Below are 13986 nucleotides of genomic sequence, written 5' to 3' on the forward strand. Positions count from 1 at the left end.
AGATTGAGTTGATGAAATCCCCTGGACCTGGAGCCTCTAGACTGATACAGCTCCAATTTACGATTAGGAGTTAAACAGTTCCAACTCCGCCTTCTCGATTATCTTCAACAGCTGATCGACGAGGAGCTTACAAGCAAGAGAATTCAGCTAAAATCCCTGCTCTTCCATAGCTGAATTAAACCGTACCTCATCAGTTCCTTTCTAAGAAAGCGGTGGAATGTAGCAATGCTCTACGTTTATGAAGTTCTAGTTGCCATTGCCTTCCTATAACCCTTTGTAGCAGAGGATCTTCCTAATCTCTTCCTTCGACAGCCGCCCCATAAATCAAACCATTCAGCTACTGGCTCATGCATGCATGTAAAAGTGCAATGTGTATTGGAGGGGGTGATAAGTGATACGTGGGGACACTACCGGCTTGGGCAGTGGTTCATCTTCTAGTTAAGTCCCTTTGCTCACTTGTTTTCCTTATAATGTAGGATGGATGCCATCTTTTTAAGTGAAAATCAAACAATTGGCTCTGGAATGCTGCTCTAATTATTATTTTTTTCCTTCAGTCTTTCTATTTTCGTTGACACTCCCTGGATGAACAAGTGTTCTGGATTTGCTTTATGAAATATCATGGTTTAATGATAATAATCAAGTAATTTGCTTCTTTTTTTCAACCTTTCTGTATAGCTTGTGCCTGCATATGTTTATGTTTAATGTGTGTATTTTCGAAGGACTCTGTTTTAGATAAATGCCATATTGATTAAGCAATGTACATCTGTTATGTTCAGTATCCCTAACATTAAATATTTCACCTCCACAAACTGATGAAGGAACATTTTAAGGTGACTTTTTCTACCATCATTTTCAGGAAGAGTGCTCCTCAAGTCCATTAAGAACAGATCGGTAAAGAGCAATTGTTTGGTGCAATCTAAACGTGGATGGAAATTGGGGCAATGCAGGGATGGACCGAGGAGGGTAGGGGCTGTCGTTCTCCCTAAATTTTTTATATTATTATATACTTTAAACATTTTCTTTGTATTTTCTATTGATAATATGTTTTTCATTCCTTAGAATTTTATAAGCTCGTCACTTTCTAAAATTATAGTATTTGGATGAATTGTGCTTCAAAACTCTGAACTGTAAAGGTGACATTGTTGTTGCAATAAGCACCACTATGTAGCTATTAGCCAAGGAAACGAAAGGGGAGGAAGGATTTCCTTTTTAGTTTTATATCTATATCATCCTTTAGACATATATATTTTTAAATTGGATAAACTACATACATGACCACTTAATAATGAGAGATTTTAATTTGATTATCAATATTTTAGTTTTATTAATCATAGCAGTTAATTATTTAAATGATATTAATCAAGTCATGTGTCGTTAATATTTGATGGACAAAAATGATATGATTATGTATTTGATCTTCATTACTTACACATTCTATTAATTTAGTCTTAATTTTCTCTACGTAATAAGAGTTATCATTTGATTGAATGATTAAATATATTAGAATAAATTAAAATTAAAACTAAATTGATAAAAAAATGTAAACAATGAGGATCGACTGTTTACTTATATTAATTTTATTAACTACCACACCAACTTGTTAAATGTTAATATAAATAGCTTAATCGACATCATTTAAATAAATAAATAATTTAATTAACAAAATTAAAAGATCGATAGTTAAATTAAAATCTTTATAATTAAATGATATAATTTATCCTTTTAAATTTAGTTCATATCTTCATTTTGATATTTTTATTGAATATGGCTTCATATATATATATATATATATATAATTTTTTTATTAATAAAATATAAGTATAAGATAACATCTATTTAGATATAATAAAATTAAACACTCATATCTAATAATTTTAATATTTAAAATCAAAATCTAAAAAATAACAATAATTTCTTTACTTATATACCGTTAACCAATCGAGGAAGCTATGGAGTACAACACCATGTTCTAGAAACAACAATCCAGATGTTCATTGGAGTATCTTGTTTAAAAAGAAAACCCACGCCGCCCAGTTTGAATTTAAGGTATAATAAACATTTATTTATTTTCTTCCTTCCAAAACAAATCTGAAAACATCATGACTCATATAGAGAGAGATAAGATTATATAACTCGTAGTTAAGACTAACAAACTGTGGACTTTGAATTCAACATTATTTACGCGAATATTTTTTGTATATTTATCAACCCTGTCTTGAATAATGCTCTTTTACTTGACATAAATACATATTAATTATTTTAAAAACTAAATATAATTTATATATTTCAAAGCTATCTTAATAAATAATTTTAAAAATTATCACAAATATTGTGATTGGGTTACGTTTGAAGTATGCTTTTATTCTTTCAAGAATATTATTATATATACAAATATATTATTGTCACGCTTTCAGTACTTAGATCAAGGAATAATAATTTTTTAAATAAACAAAACAGATGTAAATAATTTTTATTCTTTCAAGAATATTATTATATATACAAAATTTTGTCCATACCATTAAATAAACAAAAACAGATGTAAATATACGCAAATTCTTGTCTAGAATTAGATTGAATAGGAAAGGTCGTAGAACAAATAATACGACGAATGAAGTGTCAATATACGCAAATTCAGTACCAGAGGAAGAACACAGTGGCAATATGCTTCCAAATTGACGTATGGTCCCAAAGGTTTGTGTGGTCCCTCCATCCAAATTTAATTAAAGGTTTTGAAGTTATATTATTACTAAAATAAATTTAAATCGATAATTTTGTTTCTATTTTTTAATTGCATCAGTTTATCTTCAAATTCATTTAATTGCATTAATTTTATTCTCTGACCATTATATTGTTAATGTTGTTATAATATCGGGACGATTATCGGCAAATAAATAAGCAAAATCTAGAAAAGAAAAAAAAACTAAAGAATGTCAAGATTTACGTGAATAATTCTAAAGGAAAAACACATGAACAAAATAGAAGAATTTTACTAGTATGAATGAAGAAAATACAAGAGGATTCTAGAGAAAGAAAATATTTGATACTAACTCTTACCTTTAATATCTACATTCAGGCAGGATCATGACATTTTAAATAACCAATGAGCTCTATTATTTTGAATATGATTTTTTGTGATGTGATAACTTGCATGATTAAATTGTTTTGAATATTTTATTTATGTTTTATGCATGTTATTTTCTATTTGTAGCATTGTTTAGTTCACTTTTCAATTTACTCTTCTATATTTTTTTCCCACATTTTAGATTACTCAAGATTTTAGAATTATTTTTTTTTAATGAAACTCATGGGCCTCATTAAAAACCCCTTCTAAACCTAGTAAGGGGAAAAGAGTGCCCAAATTATATTAATCAAGATTTTAGAATTAGAGTTCAACATTTGGAGGAATGCAATCTTTATTTTCTCTATCTATACGTATTTTACAATTACACTTCATTTTATTCTCGGATTTTACAATAAAACTGTTTTTACTACTTTTTATTTATTTATTTGGGGGTACATTTCATCACTTTTATAAATCACAGTGATGTTGATGAATAGAATGAGTGGCAATCAATTCTAATTGATTTAGAGGGAAGGTTGTAAAAGAACCAAAAACATGGTGAATTTCGAATAGTTACAATGGTAGCGAGAGAATGGATTAAAAAATGAGAATATATATATATATATATATATATATATATATATATATGGTATGAACAATTGATGTGAATGATGTGGCAAAATGAGAAGTGTGGAATGTTGTAATAAAAATGTAAATAAAGGAATGCTATAGCAAAACTGGATTAAGAATTAAGCTATGAGATAAGACAATGAGACAAACCTCACACCAACAAACTTTCAAGAAGGATAAAATGTTGGGTCTATTATGAAATCCTATGCCTTGTCTACTAGAATGGTTAACATTTTCCATTAGTATACTGCTCAACAGAGTTTGTTAAAGTGTTTCTAGGCCATTTCTAGTAAGAAACCTGATAGTAAAAATGCTACAACAATACCTCTCCACGTAAGTAGTAACACATTACTATCGATTAAGCCCTACTCTTTTAGTTGTTGAAACCTTATCCTTATCTCTAAGGGGAGTTAGGGTTTTGCTTCCCAGCTCAACCTCATTGTTCATGTCAATCTAAGCTCAACTCTTTCGATATCAAGCATCAAACATAGATAAAGGCTATCTCTAGAAAGCTCTTACAAATCTATGGATTAAAACAATGAATAAAACAAGTATTTAAACATGGAAAATAATAAACCATCCATTCAACAAAAGCATAATCATCCATGATAAACCCACGTCAAATAAAATTAGTTTATGGCATGACAAATATCATCGATCATCATTCATCCATTACAAACCCACAAGATAAATAAAAGTGAAAAGCAACAAAATGATAAGGAAAACTCCCAAGCCATGAGCTGCCATGAAGTGTCGTGAACCGCCTCTAGCTCGCTAGCTTCTCTCAAAGGCCTAACTTGCTATCCTCTTGGAGCTTGAAAATGGAGGACCCACGGAAAATGAAAAGAAAAAGGAAGAAGAATGAGTTGGTTCAACCGTCCATCCCCTTTCTCTCTTATCTTACACTTTCCAAAACTACTTTAAATGAGGGTGTCCTTGACTATTTATAGTGAGGGCTCCTAGGGTTTTGTGTCTTAATTCCTTGTGTTCCCTTAGGGAATATTCCCTTCACGTGAGAGGTGGGCACAACTAGCTTTGTAGGTTCACGTAGGTAGCTGGTAGAGGGATACCACGTGGAAGCAATAATAAAATATTTTCATATCCTTTTGTCATTTTGTGCGCCCAAGAATGTTATCCAGAATACTGCAACATTTCTCCAATTTTCCTTCAGCTTCATTTACCACACAAATCACCACCGAAACACTACATTTTTCTTTAAGTAGCACCGATTTCGTAAATAAATAAAAATGAGCAAGAACGCACCACCATGTGCAACTACATGGGCTATCTGCAACTATATGCAACTAAATGGGCTTTAAAACAATCAATAACCAAATAAAAAGGCATGAAATATACTTTATATGGGGTTAACAGTAATGGAGAAAACTATAGACAACTAAAAGTGTAACAGAGAAAATGTTAAGAACATATTGTTAGTAAAACAAATTCTTTAGGTATCAAATCTTATTTTAAGGTATATTTTAGGCACTAAAAATGTATTTAGCTTATAATTTAAGCAAAAACATGCTTGTATCATATAATAGGATTAAATGCTTACTCTTTAAATTATAAATTTTATATCAAGTTATATTTTAAAATATTTTATGAAAAGTTTTATTTTTTTAAAAATTTAATTTTTTATCTATTTTATTCCAAACTATTAACTTTGTTAAAGAAAAAAATAATAGTAACATATATGATATATATTTAATCATTCAATTATTTTATAATTTTGTTTTGATAATTTAATTTTTTTCAATGTATATCATTTATCAACACTATTTTTGGCAATATAGGTAAAAATAGTACGGATTTTGAGAAATGATAGGTTTCTTTGAAAGAAAATTGTGAGATGTTGGGAAAAGATGGGAGTCGCCACCAATATTTTTAAGAGAGATTGGAACACCAAATATCGGGTACTTTTAATAAAACACTTTTATTTTACTAAAAATATCAAGTTTTTGTCTGCGAAATCAAAAATCAGATTCAGGAGTCAGCTACACGTGCGAAAATATTAACACCCCACAATACCTAAAAATTGGTACCTAGTCGATTACCTTATATTTTAAAATTGGAAATTTTGAGTTCGGAATTAATTTAAAATTCATTGTGTATGCAAATTTCGAAAAGGTTGCTGGTTTACCAAGACCAATAATGACCACCCCCAGACACTAGCGGAAGCATCATTATTGATCCAAATAAAAAACATTGCCTTGATGACTTACAAATCAAGATGCAGGGTTTGAAAAGGATGTTGATTTATTTCAGGGACTAATAGTGATCACCCCCAAGTAATGGCGGAGGATACACTCTCAATCCCCTAATAATTACATATTGCTTTGATTTTAAAATCAAAATGCAAACAAACTATTCATTATCGAACCTAGTTATACTAAATGGGTTATTTAAGTCTCCCCCTAACCTAAAGTGTCAAATTATGAAATTTAAAGGACCTAGACGACTACACCTAAAATGTAGGCTCTAATATTAATCATAATCATTTTTTAATCAATTATGAAATCAAATAATTGTATGGAACCTCGGGCATAAAAGCGATGACCAAATTAAAAATTCTCTTAAATTAAAATAAAGTTTAGGGAGTAAATTAAAATAAAATAAATATGAAGATTCAATCTAGGTTAAGTAAACTAAATCTAAGACGAAATCAAACAAACATAAACATAGATTGGAAATAAAAGGAATTAAACAAATTCGAAACATGAACTTTTTAAAAAGAGTATGCAAGAAATAAAATTAATTAATTAAATATTTATACGAAAATGAAGGCACAAAATGCAAAACTTGTAATACCCTAATTGATTTTGACCCGAAGATTAATGGAATGCAATGTTACACGATACTACCAAGATAGTAACCCAATATTTTAAATCTATTTATAATTACTGAAATAATCCATCCATAGTAATAAAAACAAAACATGATAATCTGGGTCTATAAAATAATAGGGAGCTCCCAAAGTACATAAAAAATAATACAAATATCGAGTATCAAAAGAGTTATGACTGAATACATAAAAGGGTCTATAAATAGTACATGCCCTTTAAAGATGACTCAAGACGTACTCTGGTGGTCACTGTTGGTATGTACTAATGCAATGGAATGTTTGACGACGATAACTCCCCACGATTTTCCCTTAAGAACCTGTGCACAGAAACACATTCCGAATGCTGAGCTTACGAGCTCAGTGTCTCATTAATAATTGTACTATACTACATGCATTCACTAAATGAGATAGATGGTGGCACAGGTCCAAACATGGAAAGCTACTGATTCAACTATTGAGTAGGCATCATGGTGTGGCTGAGGGTTCTGTATCTCGAAGCTCACGCACCCCTCTATTCTTTCTGAGATACCTTCAGGTAACTAGGGTGAGATCCGGAGCTACATCGAAAATGTACACCCGCCAACTTACTTCGTCCAGTCGGCTATTTAAGTGCCTTGGCATTGACTTAGATATCCACTGGCTGTCGTAATTTTGCTAAGTGAAACTCGGGTGTCCTGACTGTTTCCCAAGCATCAAACATGTTAGTTTTATGTAACCTAATTGTTATTGTTTCTACTAATATGATATTAGTTATTGTTGTCACTTGAAGTCTTATTTGAGGTACCTCGAGTCTGATCCCTTAACCATTGGATTATTTATCCAAAAATGTTCGTAGGTACCGATACTGACCCTTGAGTATCGATACTAAATCTTTGGTATCGATACCCCCTGACTAACGTGGCTTTTGGATTAAGGTAGTATCGATACCCTCAGAAGAGTATCGATACTAAGGTGTTGGGGGTATCGATACTTGATGGAGTATCGATACCAAATTTCGGTTCGATGTTTTGAAAAAATACTATAGTATCGATATTCCTTCCCTGGTATCGATACTCAATGAATGAGTATCGATACAATTATTATAAAACTGTCTAATTTATGCTCGACTTAAGAACAATATCATACCATCGTTACTAGGTGCTCTGTTTTGGAAACGAAAATCCCATCTTTCCAAACCCAAATAACCCATTGAGGTCCCTAACTAATGTTTAAGTATTTTATTTGATAATAGGTGTCATAAATAGGTCTCAATATATGTTGAAACACCCAAAATATGAATCTACTACGAAAATGCTTCAAGCTCATGCATCTCACCAAATATCATCTAAATGTGCTATATATGGTATAAGTGAGTTAGAAATAAGTAACCTTGTTAAACTTTGTTGCTGAAACGTTCAAGACTCAACCCAAGTTGAGTTTCTCCTTCCCTTTAGCCTTAGAGCTTTCTCCAATCTCTCTCACTAGATAAAATGTAAAACTATGGTTACTAGCTAAATTTAGGGTTAATAAGGGTTTAAAAACACTTCTAAGGGCCTAGCGTACTGAAAATTAGATTGAAACCCAAAGGTTTCTTAAACCTTCTCAAAACCCACTTTCAAAAACCATAGCCAAAACTTATTCTTTTGGCATCAAATGAAAGCTCTAGGGGTGCTGAGTTTAATCCTTACCTTGGTGTTGATGGAAGAAGCTTGAAAAGCATAAAGTTCCCACCTTTCACTTGAAATGATTAGGAAAAAGATAAAGAAGAGACTTTGGAAGAAAGAGACTTTGGAAGAAGAAGACAAAGGTGAGGGAAAATGAGGATGAATAATCAGACGTGATATCACCAATTCTTAATTGGTTTTAGCTTTTATTTCAAACAAGGGTATAATTGCTTCCTCAATCCCTCTAATTATAATTGCATATTAAAAACATCCTATTCTAAACCTTATTGAGCTAGATTCAATCCCAATTTCACCTGTTTTTGGGTCTAATCTCCCTACAAACTTTAGAATTAATCCAAGGCCCATTACGGGTTAGCCCAAACTCCTAATCTAGGATCCGGGGTGTTGCAACTCTCCCCTCATAAATAAAATTTCGTCCTCAAAACTTACCTGGATAAAAGAGGTGAGGATACTGAAGTTGTATGTCTTTCTCGTTTTCCCAAGTTGCCTCATCGACGCCATGATTCCTCCATTGCACCTCTACCAACAAAATCTTCTTCCTTAACTCCTTTACTTCCCTTGCTAAGATTCTGATTGGTTTATCTGGATAGGTTATGTTTGAGTTGACCTCTATCTGCTCTAGGGGTATGACGTGAGAAGGATATGAACAATATCTCCTGAGCATAGATACATAGAACACATTGTGAATGCGCTCCAATTCTAGTGGTAAGGCTAACATATAAGCCACCGGTCTGACTTTATCGAGTACCTCGTAAGGTCCTATAAAGTGAGGGTCAATTTTCCTTTACGTCCGAAGCGGAGTACTTTCTTTCATGAGGAAACCTTGAGGAATACTTTATCCCCAACTGCAAACTAGATATCCTTACGCTTCAAATTCGAGTAAGACCTCTGTCTATATGAAGCTTCTTTTAACTTATTCTGGAACAACCAAACTTTATCCTTTGTCTCTCTTATCAAATTTGGCCCCACCATCTTACCCTCACTGAGCTCTATTCAACATAATGTAGTCCTAAACTTGTGCCCATATAAGGCCTCATACAAAGCTATTTGAATGCTTAACTAAAAAATGTTGTTGTAGGTAAACTCGACTAATGACAAGTGGTTCTCCTAGCTACCCTCTAGATCGATGATAGTACACCTAAGAATGTCCTTAAGAATCTGGATAACTCGTTCTAACTGGCTCTCCGTCTGAGGATAGAAAGTCGTGATGAAGTGTAGTTTGGTGCCCAATGACCTATGAAGGGTTTCCCAAAAGTGAGAGATGAAGCGAGGGTCTCTGTCTGAGATGATGGAAGTCGATACACCATGCAATTTCACTATCTCATGGATGTACAATTGAGCTAACCTCTCAAAGGTGTAATCCATCCTAACTGGGAGTAAGTGAGTTGATTTAGTCAGGCGGTCTACTATAACCCAAACTGCGTCGTATCTCTGTCTGATCATTGGTAACCTAGTCACGAAGTCCTTGGTTACCCTGTCCCATTTTCACTGAGGAATCTGAATGGGCTAAAGCAATCCCGAGGGAACATGGTGTTCTACTTTAACCTACTGACACACTAGACACCTAGCAACAAACTCTAATATTTCCCTTTTCATACCCGACCAATAAAACAATCGACGAAGCTCATGATACATCTTGTTACTTCTTAGGAGTATTAAGAGTGGATTGGAATGTGCCTCATAAAGAATCTTACTGTGCAACTGAGCATCGACAGGTATTCACAAATAACCACTAAAGTACGACACATCTCCATTGTACAATTTAAAACCTGGGGCTTCGCCTTGACGGACATGTTTAATCTGATTTCTCAATAGGTCATCCGAACTCTATAGTCTCTTGGTTTCACCTACCATTTCTGGTTTAACTCATAATTCAGCTAACAACCCACCATCATTGGAAAAACTCAATCATGCTAGAAGGGCTTGCAACTATCATATCGATTTTTTTCTCAAGGCGTCTGCTACGACATTAGCCTTCTTGGAATAGTAATCTATCGCACAGTCATAGTCCTTAAGAAACACGACCCACCTACACTGTCTAAGGTTCAACTCTTTCTGAGTGATAAGGTACTTGAGGCTTTTGTGATCAGTGAATATATGACACTTCTCCTCAAAGAGGCAATGTCGCCAAATTTTCAAGGCGAACAAAACTATTGCTAACTCTAGGTCATGGGTGAGATTGTTACACATTAGGTTTAAGTTGTCGGACGTATAAGAAATAACTTTACCTTTCTGCATCAAGGTGTATCTAAGTCCATTCAATGAAGCATCATAGAAAACTGTAAAGTCCTTACCCTACTCTGGTTGGGTCAACACGGGAGCTTGGGTTAAGATGACATTCAACTGTTCAAAGCTCTCTTGTTGCCTCTCATTTCATACAAAGGGGAATCCTTTCTGAAGCAATTTGGTCAACTAGGTTGCTATCATCAAGAAACCCTAAATGAAACAATATTAATACCCAGTTAATCCAAAGAAAATATGTATATCTAACATATTTTAGGTGTCTCCCACTCTACTATGGCCTAAATTTTCTATGGGTCAACTCTGATGCCGTCTGGTGGCACAACATGCCCAAAAATTATACATCTGATAACCAAAACTCGTATTTTTCCAAATTTGGTATACAAATGTCTCTATTTAAGGATCTGAAGGACGATACAGAGATGTTAATCATGCTTCTCCTCTGATCGGTAGTACACGAGAATGTCGTCTATAAACACCACCATAAATTGATCTAAGTATGGGTGGTAGACTCGGTTCATAAGGTCCATAAACGTCGCTGGAGAGTTGGTGAGTCCAAACGGTATTACTAAGAACTCATAATGATCATACCTTGTTCTAAAAGTTATCTTTGCCACATCCTCATCCTTGACTTTCAACTGATAATAGCTTGATCACATGTCAATATTAGAGAAAATGCGTGCCCTCTAAGTTGGTCAAAGATGTCATCTATCCTAGGAAGTGGGCAGCGGTTCTTGATTGTTAACTTATTCAACTGTCTGTAGTTGATGCACAGCCTCATCACCCAGCCTTCTTTTTAACAAACAAGATCGGTGCTCCCCAATGAGAGATGCTCAGTCGAATGAAACCCTTCTCTAGAAACTCCTAAATTTGAGCCTTTAACTCCTTTATTTCTATAGGTACCATGCGATAAGGAGCAATAGACATCGAAGTTGAATCCGATATTACTTCAATGCCAAACTCTAATTCACGTTCAGGTAGCAAGCCTGACAATTCCTCTGAAAACACGTCAGGAAAATCATGCACTGCTCAGATATCCTCGAGTGTAGAGACTGAGATTTAAGTGTCATCCACGTGAGCTAAGAGGCCTCACACCCGTGGTCGATCATCATTTGGGTTTTCAAAGTCAAAATTATCCTTGCCGTCGGGACCTCTCACTAGTCATTACTCACTTGGTCCTATCAACTGTTTTGATTTTAAGCCTCCTAGCTTTGCATCTCAAACCGACATTGTGCTCGTTAGCCATGTAACATTCCAAAAAGAGGACTAGTGACCAAAATGTAATTTTTGAAAGTTTGATGGTCAATGTAGTAAATTGGGAAAAGTTTAAAGACCTATGTGGTATTTTCTCAAAAAGAATTTATTCTATAAATGGATTTAGTTGGTGACAAACTTATAAGATTTTGAAAAGTTTGGTGGCCAAAGTAAAAACTCTGGAAAAGTTTAGGGACCAAAATGGTAATTTTGAAAATTTACATTTGGTTTCGAAAATAAGTAAATAAATATATTATTTTCACATTTTTTAAATGTTGGAAAATAATATTTAAGAATTTAATTCCATGTTTAATTTGGACTGTTGGATTAAAGTGACAGAATTGTAAGTTTTGGAAATTTCAAGGGCAAAATGGTAAAGTGGGAAAATATTTTGTTCATCTTTAACTTTTAAAGATGATAAGGTTATTGTAGCTTGGTATTAATGTAAATATCAAGTTCATTAAGGGTAAATTAATATAGATATTTTGATTTCAAAGGTAAAGTGATAATTTGACATTTAATGAATTTTATATTTATTATTAATAAAGAAAGATGAAGAATTATCATGCCAATTGTTCATCTTCTGAAGCAGCAAACATGAGCTCTCCCATAGGTAAGAAAATATTTTGTTTTCAATTTTTGAGCCAATTCCATTGGAATTCGAGTTATGTTGTAAAAATAGGAAAGTGATCTACGCGAAAAACACTATCATTTGGTACCAATATTTATTTCTAATCTTGTTGGATTTCAAAGATCCCAAATCGAAGGGTTTATGTTCATGATAGGATTCATGAAATTGATGATAAATCTTGATGATTTAGAGGTTGTAGATTCATTTTCAAGCTTGATTTATGGTTGAAACATGTTCAATCTTTCTAGAAATTATTCTTTGAAAATTTGAACATGATGAATTTGAGTGAGAAAAATTATGGAAAGATTATATAAGGTCTGGAAATGATGTAGGAAGTATTTTACAAGCTTTATAAAATTTGGGGACCATTCTATAATTTTTGAAAAGTTGGGGGACCAATTCAAAAAATTTGTAAAAGTTTTGAATGATTGTATAATTGTTTAATAGTTGATGTAATATGCTGGAAATTACTGTTTTAGAATTAAAATGAGCATTTAGATGTGAAATATGACCATTTCGGAAGTTTGAAAAGATTGGTGATTAAAGTGTAACATTCAAATAGTTAGTGTACTGGTACATTAAGGAAGTATATCGATACCCCTCTTAAAAGGAAACTTTCGAATTTAATTTGTGTACCGATATATAGGCAGTGTATCGATACACCAGTGAAGGGATGTATCGATACCTTATAGTGGGTACCGATACACTAAAAAGGGAAATGAAATAGATATTTCCTTTAATTTAAGAAATGAAAACTAGAGTATGCTATTGGGAATACTGATATGTATAAATGTATATAGTGTCAAGGTGAGTGCAAATTTAATTGTGCTTATGTTATCAAACAAACATTGGCTTGCGATGAGTCAGTGACGATATGTATAAATGTATACGTGTTTACATGAACTTATGAGAAATGATATAAGCTATATGATACGATCTACATGATTACATGCACATGTGATTCATGTGAATATGTACGAATAACATATGTTATATGAAATGAGATATATGTTTACACATACATGTGGTATGTGACAGAAGAGAAGAAACATGTGATTATAAGAGAAATAATATGACTACATGAATTTATGCAACATAATGATAGTGCCCATGATAGGCGATATGAGAGCTAGGGGTATAGTTAGCATGCCAAGAGTCAAGGGTTACATATGTTCTTCGGAACATATGGACTGATTACCTATGTTATTCGAGACATATAGACTGATTACCTATGTTCTTCAGGACATATGGACTGATTACTTAGGTTCTTATGGACCTATGGACTAGTCCTTCGGGACATCGATTGAGCTGTGGTGACAACATAATAGTGCACAACCTCAATGTACTCACATACCTTAAGTTCTCAATAATGTACATGGGGCTATAAAAGATATCAAAAGTGTTTGCAATATTAAATGATATATGTGTTATATGATATATCGAAATGATAAGTACAAGATCATATGATAAATGGGTTAATGATAATGATAGAGATGTTGATGTTGTTAATGATAGTATATGTACATGTATGCATTTTGTTATATGAAATATTCTATGATTTCTATTATATGTTTTATATGCCTCACTAAGTCATCGACATAGCGTGTGATTGTTTCACACGTAGGTTCCAAGAAGAGGAAGAATGATAAAAGCTAAGCAA

Source organism: Hibiscus syriacus, unplaced genomic scaffold (genome assembly GCF_006381635.1).
Source record: "Hibiscus syriacus cultivar Baekdansim isolate YM2019G1 unplaced genomic scaffold, ASM638163v2 tig00110159_pilon, whole genome shotgun sequence".
In the NCBI taxonomy this organism is placed as follows: domain Eukaryota; kingdom Viridiplantae; phylum Streptophyta; class Magnoliopsida; order Malvales; family Malvaceae; genus Hibiscus; species Hibiscus syriacus.